Source organism: Lactuca sativa, chromosome 5 (genome assembly GCF_002870075.4).
Source record: "Lactuca sativa cultivar Salinas chromosome 5, Lsat_Salinas_v11, whole genome shotgun sequence".
Classification (NCBI taxonomy): Eukaryota; Viridiplantae; Streptophyta; class Magnoliopsida; order Asterales; family Asteraceae; genus Lactuca; species Lactuca sativa.
Window position 1 is genome coordinate 357,372,785 of NC_056627.2, and position 9,595 is coordinate 357,382,379.

General features: G+C 35.2%; 1 long non-coding RNA gene across 3 annotated transcripts; it reads right to left on the bottom strand.

Moving 5' to 3' along the window:
• Positions 1-141: 141 nt before the first annotated feature.
• On the bottom strand, positions 142-5,941 carry LOC111912550 (uncharacterized). Of its 3 annotated transcripts, none has more exons than XR_008224178.1 (10): positions 4,840-5,941; positions 4,577-4,681; positions 4,441-4,506; positions 3,422-3,517; positions 3,247-3,303; positions 3,082-3,158; positions 2,669-2,926; positions 2,476-2,551; positions 1,675-2,183; positions 142-1,248 (listed from the first exon to the last, which is right to left on the bottom strand). It is a non-coding gene; the product is annotated as an uncharacterized LOC111912550 (long non-coding RNA). The 3 variants fall into 3 exon arrangements; XR_008224177.1 differs by having other exon boundaries at positions 1,675-1,780; positions 1,861-2,183; positions 4,577-5,941; XR_008224176.1 differs by having other exon boundaries at positions 4,577-5,941.
• Between the last annotated feature and the right edge of the window lie 3,654 nt (positions 5,942-9,595).

Here is a 9,595-nt window from a genome sequence, read left to right on the forward strand (position 1 = left end):
AATCGTGACACACGCCTAGCAATCCGGCAGGGTCCACTACTAGAAAAACAACCTTTTATGACGCGCAATGCGTGTCGTAAAACGCTCAAACAACTCACAAATGCGTGTCAAGAAAGGCCCTGTTATAAAGAGAGACGACACGCTTTTGCGCATCGTCTATTTGCGACGCGCATTTACGACACACATTTATGACACGCATTTATGATCCGCAATGTGTATCAAGGAAGGCCCTGTCATAAAGGAAGACGTCACGCATTTGCGTGTCGTAACCTTACAACGCGCGTGTTTATGACACGCAATGCGTATCAAGGATGCCCTTGTCAAGAAAGGCCATGTCATAAATGAAGATGACACACATTTTTGCGTATCGTAATTTTAAATGTTTAAAAAATATATTATTTATAGATTTACTAATTTTCAAATTAAATCTGCATTTAATGTCTCATAACAAAAAAATTAAATACCATATACAAAAAATACAATCCATTGAATAAAATTTAATGTTATACAAATAATCGATCCATGGAAAGATAAAACAAATCAATAGAAAACTTTTCCCTATACATGATTATCATATACTAAATAACAAACTTTGTTTCATATTCATACATATGATATTATTCATTAAAAAACATATACCTACATCTTCACCTAAAATGTTATTACATGATGCAAGTTGGCCACTTCATTGATGGATCACCAAGAGGACACTACTAGAAAAACAACATTTTTCTATTTCACGTAGAAAAAAAAGTGAAATAAATAAAAATAGTAAGTACCAATAATGATGTATTATTTCCAGTGAGATGGAGCTTGTAGACTATCCCGAATTGAAATATGAAGAACCTCAAGCACAATATAGTTTCAAGTACACGCCCTCTGATTGTCTGGATATGTGCCTGCTCTTCATCCCACCAGGATTCCCAACTATTGTCTCCTTTCACTCCAACTCCACCTTTATACATAAGCCAATTAGTCCAATCATCAAAATCTTCCACAACTCTGTTCACATATACATTGTACAGGTCGTACACTTGGTTTGAAATTTGACTTGCCTGTGTATGAACTTCAAGAGGCATAGGCCGTACACTTGGTTTGAGATTGAACAGACCAATCTCCTCAACTCCCAACCAGTCAGCCAGATTCCTGAATATACATTGTACAATTGCAAAGTGGAATTCTTGAGAGGATTGTGACTTGTCGTTTTTTGTTGCAAAATATCCTCAACTCACCTTTACTTTCAAATATCTACAAAAAGTTTGTCAAACAACGAAAATGAGTGTTTTGGAGGACAATTATGTCTTTTACACACATAAGAGATCAAGAATGTGTCCCTCAACTTTTTTGGAAAAAAATAACTAAAAGGGCCAGATCAGAAAAAATGAAAAAATACAAGGTCTTTTTCAAGCAAAAAATAAATGAGGATCACTCCAAAAAATAAACACAAAATATAAGGTCTTGTATGAGATTAACCCATGATATTTTGCAATTTTTTTTTGTAAAATGCGAGATTCTTTTCGGGAAAAACTAAAAATGTTTAAGGTTTATTTGGAAGCAGTTAAAAGGTTGATAGTTTTTTTGGAAAAAATGAAAAAATACTAGGTTTTTCATTGGTAGAACCTAGCAATACAAATTTTAAGTACAAGGTTCCCCCTTTTAGGCACACCATCTCACCTTCTTCCCTAAGTACCCTTTCAGCAGCCTCTTTGCTAACAACCAAAACCATCCCGATTCCCGTATTAAAAGTCCTCTTCATTTCACCATCTTTAATCCCTCCCGCCTGAAAAGGGGCAAAACCGGAAACATTATTAGAAAAAACACAAATAAGCAATTTTTTTAATACCAATAAAAAAAACTTACATAGCTTTTGGATCCGTTTGAATAATACCAAAACATGCATCAAAACCTTTTAACAGAATATCATCTGTAAACATTTACAAATGACAGATGATATTTTATAGCAATAGAACTTACAAATTTTAAGCTTCTTGCCATCAACCTCATTTAGGAGAACCTAGCAGCAGCTGCCACTGCTCATCTACCCCAACTACACGCCTTTAATTTCATCAAATCACATTTGTAGGACTTACTTAATTCATGATCTACACTGTGGGACCTCATTAAACCATTGGTTTCCTTACCCATGAATCCTTCCAACCATATCCCATCTTTCCCACGTCTGGCTGTGACAAAAAATGAGAATTTTGACCAAGGGCATTATGGTCATTTACACCTTCTTGTTTAAAGGTATAATTTTATTTTAACCAGGGGCATTATGGTAATTTACACACATAAGAGATCAAGAACGCATAAGAGAGAGAGAGAGAGAGAGATCAAGAATTTGTGTCTATCCCATCTTTCCCACATCTGTCAGGGACAAAAGATGAGAATTTTGACGTGGGGCAAGATTTGTGTTTTGTTATTAAGATTTTGTCGTGTTTTTTGGGTGTTGTTGACCTTCTAGTCAATAGATACCTGATTGGGAAGGCTTTCTTTGTGTCCATTTGTTACATCTTCCTTACTTTCAACAGGATCAAGCTCATTTTTTTCACTGATTTTATTGAAAACAAAAAAGAAGAGAATTAAATAACGATTACAAGCATCATGGGAATTCCAAATTAGAAAATTTAGATATTGTGGATGTCTTGTTTCACAAAGATCTACGGACCTTTGTTTCTCTAGTTCTAAAGTGTTGTTCAATGCATCTTTATTGGTTACATCTTCCTTAGTGTCAACGGAATTAGCCACAACTTTTTCACTGATTTCATCTTCCTTAGTTCCAAATCTATGAATGTTTATATGTTAATGAAAATAGATATGAAAAAAACCTTTATAATGATATTCTCATTCTGGAGTGTTGTGTTAAGAAAGAGTGGATTCCCTTTAGGTAAAGTTTTCTCTTCACTTAACATGTATTAGTAATCATCTGTCAAAAAGATCAACAATCATAACCTGAGAGTGAGAGTGTGAGACAACATAACACATTGTCTATATTTCCTTACATGTGATGTGATTTGTTGAATATAAAAAAATAATGAAATTACAAAAAGTATTTGGAACTTTGAGAAGTTGAACATATACCTGACAACTCAATATATGATTCTTGGCTTGCTCTTTATCCATTCCACTCTAACCATCCAATAGAGAAGAAATAACAACTAAAAAAATCAAAGTGGCCACAATGAGATATTAATCCAGAAAATGAATAATATTATCTAGGTGGTTTTAAGAAGCATAGGGTCTTACCAGAACAATATACAAGCCATAATTTTTTTCATTTCCCCTATATGAGTGGGCATGAAACTGATAGATAGAGATATAAAGAAGAAAAAAATAAATCAATACAAGTTAGGCCCAGAAGATATATCCAATAAACCAAAAATAAAAAAGTGTAAAGTTACCACCTATTCTTTGTATTTACCTAATGAAAAACTTGTGCAGCCTAATAAAGTTTTAATTGCTAAAGATTGTTTCAAGCTTCTTAGTATTCCAACTACCCGAGTGATGAAAGTTATTGCTGCATCAATCGAGAAGTTATTTGGAGGTAATCATTTGATTTTTAAAATGACCATTTTCCTCCTGATTTATATCTAACATTAGTATTACAGGTGATATTTTATAGTCTATTAACCTTAGAGACATTATAGAATGCAAAGTTCCAAGTCTGAAGCACTTCATGCAAAATGATAATACATAAAACAAAGAATTCAGCATCAAATCTTTGGTGGCTCTTTCTACTTCCATGCGGTTGCTTCAAAGGTGTGATAAAAGTCGTTTATACTCGTTAAAACCCATATAAAGAAAATTAAACATAATAAAACTCATTTTAACTTTAGTAATTTTATTTAAAGATAATAAAACTCGTTAAAACCCATATAAGTTAAAGTAAGATTAATATTTGTTCGTTATTTTCAAAAATAAATATGTAATATAATAATATTGTGTCATAAAAGTCGCTTATACTGATTTTCATTCCATTCCGTGATGGAATGAAAAAAAGATATCCCATGAATATGGAATGAAATTAACAAAATGGAAGGAATCCCATTCCATCAAGAATGGTCCATTCCATTCCATCAGTCAAAAGTCAAAAAGGGGCACCTTTCAATAGTAACAAGCAAATTTGTGGGGTGATACTTGTCTTTCAACCTTGAGTCACCATTTTGTCAGGGGATATGGAATGTATATATGATAAATGAAAAAAAATGCACTTTTTTTTGTAAGGATTTGTTTTGTTTTATAAACAACTGATAAAAATAAGTAACCTACCATTTTGTCAAAAATAATTTGTAAAATCCCGATTGGCTCCCACCTTTAACTAATGTTAAGGTGATTCAAAAAAATTCACTTTTATTTTTCTAAATTTCAGAAAATTAGTGGATTACCATTTTCAAGCCCCTTAGAGATACTAAAAATGAGATAATATAAAATGTTTTAAACCTGATTAGACGGAACTGTTGAGGGAAGAGTTTGACTGTGAACAGTAGTATGTTGAGCCAGTGGCCCCTGCAACAAGAACATATAATCTAGATTTGCCAATATAGATAGGATGAAACAATAAGATCAAGATTCAAACCTGTGTTGGATATTCAGAGTTGATATATATTCTGATTTGTATTCTTGATACCTACAGAAAAAGAAGTCTCCAACAAGTATATGTCCCATTCTAGTGTTTCTATGCCTTCAGACAGAGTCAGAATGTATTATTTTAGTTTAGGGAAACGTTATGTATAATACTTATGTATTTAACTTAAATGTTGTCATCTAACTTAGCCTCTCCCCAAAAACAAACTACATGTTTTGTTGAGCAATTATATTTGATGATCAACTGGTGCTTACCTGATGGACCACCTTGGTACCCACCAGATGAGCGCCCACCATACCTACCACGGGGCCTATCATCAGGATAGCCAGGCCTGCCACCCATATCATGCTCATAGCCACCAAGGTAATCATACCCAAACATGTATCAACAATAAACAATACTGTGTGAACCAAACAAAGATTTTCAAGAAATTGTCTCTTTAAGCTACAATGCTTTTTATATAATTATATACAACATATACAGGTATGTGTGTGTTTTCACAGATAAGAATAATTCATTTTATCTCAGGTTTAATGAAAACATGTGTAGTTCCTTGCTCTAAATATATAATATAGCATGCAAACACAAGAGTCGCTCATTGGGGCATTTTATCAAACAGTTGGTGTTCACCAAAAACTATCCCTAAACAGGCAGTGATTTATCATTCAAAGATTACCAGGTTGCTGTCTTATGTAGTAACAGAGCAACCAAAAATCACAAGCAGTAGTGTAGAGAAATAAAGCATCAATTGTGTTTAGAAGAATTAGAAGATTTAGAAACAGCGTAATTCAGAAATAGGCGACCATACCAATATAAAGGCGTTATCTCAGGTTGCGAGGCGCGATTAGGAAAATCAAATCATGGACTCATATTTGGAGCTGATTGTGGCGCCTCTTCGATCAGCACAGGAATCTGCAGTTGAGTGCTCATAAACATACTAAGCATGCTCCAAGACCATTCAATAATGGCTAACAGAACACCACCAAAAAGAGCAGATCGAACGGCAGGGCGGAAACCATACCGTATCTGCAGAAATCCTCCTGTGGCGGCGCCATAATCGTATGCGAAGCGTAATCGTCAGAATGGACCTAGGGTTTTCCCACTACTAACTAGTATTCGAAGAGACATTTTTAGTGGGTTATGGAAGTGAGATTGTAGATGGAAGAGAAAGTAGAAATGGAAGTGAACGAGAGATGGAGACGAACCAACCCTAACCCTTTGATTTCAATTTCTTGGCCCTGTGAGCGGACGACAATCATCGATTTACTAAAAATCGCATATCAGGAACCCACACAATGCTTTTAGGGTTTCTTATGATCGAAGAGGATTTCACAATACGAAGAAGAAGGAGGAGAGTATCAGGTGGGGTTTTCAATTTTTTTGGTATTTCATTCCCCCCTTAGCAATTAAAAAGTTGAAGAACGCGTTTTGGTGAAAAAAGATTATAAAACGACAGTTCTACACGACACACTTTTTTATGGCAGGTGCCCTCCGTGTTTTTAATTTTTTTGTTGGACGCTAATTTTAGGGCACACATAAATGCGTGTCCTCTATGCTTCATATTTTGGAAAACTGACACCAATTGTTAGGGCACACACAAATGCGTGTCCTCTATTAGCGAGTGTCATTAATTGTGCATCGTAAAAGGCTGTTTTTCTAGTAGTGGTCTGAACCATAAGCAAATACTAGTGTAAACTATATTGCCATCCTTGTTCCATGGTTTCTTTTATAACCCTAGGGCTTGTTTAAAGAGTTAACAGTGAAGTAGGGATTGAAACGTAGGCTAAGTTAGGAGGGTATAATCCAACAATTGGCAAAAGATTAAGGTTTAAACCATAAAACACCTCCATAAAGGGAGTTCACGGCCTAAGGAAATAAAAGATCAAGGAGTTCACGGCCTAGTAAAGTAAAAGCAAGGATGTTCACGGCCAAAACAAGTAAAGCCAATGTGTTCACGGTCCTAAAGCTTCTAGAACCCACTTATGCAACAAGTCAAGTTCAAGCACAGAGGCTAGGGACAAATATGGTTAACCTATCACTGTTAAGTGTATATGCGAGGGTTGTGTATAATTAATATTCTATGGACTTAGGATGTGTGTTTCCGCCCTATCTCCTATTTCTTGTTTGATTGTGGACCTAGGGCAGATTCACCCATCCGACCGTCTTATAAACCTTAATTATATACGACTTGTATACATGAGGCGATGATGGATGGACCAGGTATGAGTCCTACCATGAAACTTTAGGACAAAAGTTGCCCAGAACTACGAGTGGACACCCTACCGGTTAGATACACATAGATAAGTAAGTCAAACCCACACACTCTCTACCAATCAAAACAACAGACCCAACAATGAAGATCCACTGGTACACCAAGCAAGGATCTAAATTCACTGAAGAACGCAAGTATTAAATAGAACCGAAGTACCCACCTATTTTCCTAGCTCCGAGTACCCATTTAGGATTCGAATTTCGGGACGAAATTCCCTCTAACAGGGGGATGACATCACAATTCCTAAATTCAGACCCGGCATGGTCTAAACCATAACCAAGTACTAGTGTAAAATATATTGCCATCTTTGTTGCATGGTGTCTTTTATAACCTTAGGGCTTGTTTAAAGAGTTAACAATGAAGTAAGGGTTGAAACCTAGGCTAAGGTAGGAGGGTATAATCCAAAACTTGGCAAAAGATTAAGGTTTAAACCATAAATAACCTCCATAAAGGGAGTTCACGGCCTAAGGAAATAAAAGATCAAGGAGTTCACGACTTAGAAAAGTAAAAGCAAGGATGTTCACAGCCAAAACAAATAAAGCCAATGTGTTCATGGTCCTAAAGCTTCTAGAACCCTAGGTTCACGGTTTAGAATGGTAATTCACAAAAGGGTTCACGGTTAGTATTCAATTCCAAAGGTGTTCACGGTTGGCTTAAATCCGAGAACACCCTCTTATTGAGCTGAAAACCCTAATTCAAGTCCATTTATGAAACGTAAACACTAAAGCCCAATATCATTTCAACCATAAACACCCCTATATATGTGTTTACACCCTGAATCAATTCATTTCCTCATTTCTCAATCGTGAACTACTTCCAAAATCCTCTCAATCTGCATCCATGAACAACTCCTCTTTCTCTCAATCTTCAAGTGTTTACGCCCAAAATCTTCAAATCTATGACAAATTCCCTGAGAACATTCATATCCACATTGAAATCTTCAAACAAATCTTGAAATCTTCATAATTTTCAAGATCCAACCTGAACCTAATTATCCAACTGTAACCCATATTTTGCAACCAAAACACTTAGCAACATTTCCAATTAATTACAATTTAATTGTAAGTCCTTCTTATATAATTAAATTATTATTTAAATTAATATCCTATTAATTTAAATACGACATCGGGTATAATGATTTTTATGATACGACTTCCGTCACGTATTCTAACCCGAGGAACATTTGCAATCACTTCGAGTCTGATCAAGCACACGCACTAGAGGTGAGTTCATACTCCCATATTTTTCCAAGCTTTTTCAATGTTTTTAGGGGGGGAATACAAGTAAAACACAAGAAATCTTGTGTTTAAAAATATAAGTTTGCTTATTATATTTTCTTACCGTTAGCATGCATTCGAACGTGAAACTTATTAAATACGGCAAACATTGCGACTACTAGACTTATAAACGATATGCAAAACATGTTATGACACCACTATTTTACAAGCACATATTTTAACACGGAAACAAACTTATAAACTATTATAAGTATAGTTTATGGAACGGTCGAATTACTTTTACAAAGATACATGTTATTTATAGAAAAGGATTTTCATGGTATTATTCATGAATTTTTGAGCGAAACAATTTGTGAGACACGTCTTCGAGTGCTTACCTAAGTACCAACGGAAGTCTAACCTTATGAACCAGAGTCTCCTAGAGGGAGAGCATGAGTTTGTGTATAGATCTATACCAGACTGACAATCCCGCGCCCTGACTATTAGCTACAGCCGTTCTGGGTGACAAACGTCATTAACATTTACGACGTTCGAAGTACGTCATAGGGTTTAACGTACATCAGTATGGTTATAAGAACTCACATGGATAAAACAACAACTCGTTTACTTAACAAACAGTCTCTAGGGTTTATAACTATGTGATTACTTAGTATATACATAAGAGCGATATGAAATTAACATCCGACATGCATGTCACAACTAGAAATTTTTGTGCCTTGTAAAATACAACAACTAAGTCAAATTGTGAATCAAAGACATAAGAGCATGTATGATGCATACTCTATGACAACAAAATCTCAAACAAACACCCCATGCAAGCATTTCAAGTAGTCAATAAGCAATTGGAAACCCTAGGAGTTCTTGTTTAAGTCCATTTTGGACTAGGAATTTCTTATTGGGCTCAATGGACCAATAAGCTTCCAATTTGACCATCTTGGGCTTAGAACTCATAAATGGGCTCTAATTGGACCCACTTCCATTTATTTCAATATTTTGGGCCATATTGGGCCTAGAATGAAATAAATTAATTATATGAACCATTTTGGGCCATAACTAACCTAATGTAGCCCTAATAGGTCATAAGAATCATATTTATGGTTAATTGGACCAAACATCACTTAACATAACCATGAAAAAGGCTTAAGCATACAAGTCCCAAATTCTTTTCTCTCCCTCTCTAATTCTCGGTCCAAGCCCAAGTAAAAAGAGAGAGTTGACTTCTCATGGCCACCTCATTTTTACATTATGGTCTTCCATGCATCTTATCCCATGTTTCCATGCATACATCACTTCAAGATCTCTCTCTTTCCCTCTCTCTTACTCTCAGATGATTCCAAGCACACACACACACAATTCTCTCACAAATCTCTCAAGAAAATCTCTCATATTTCCTCTATATTTTCGAGATCTAAGAAGTGTTCAAGGGGATTCTTACATAAAAATCATCATCTAAGGTAAGATGTTGCTTAGATCCATAAACTAGTTATTTCATTCCATTCA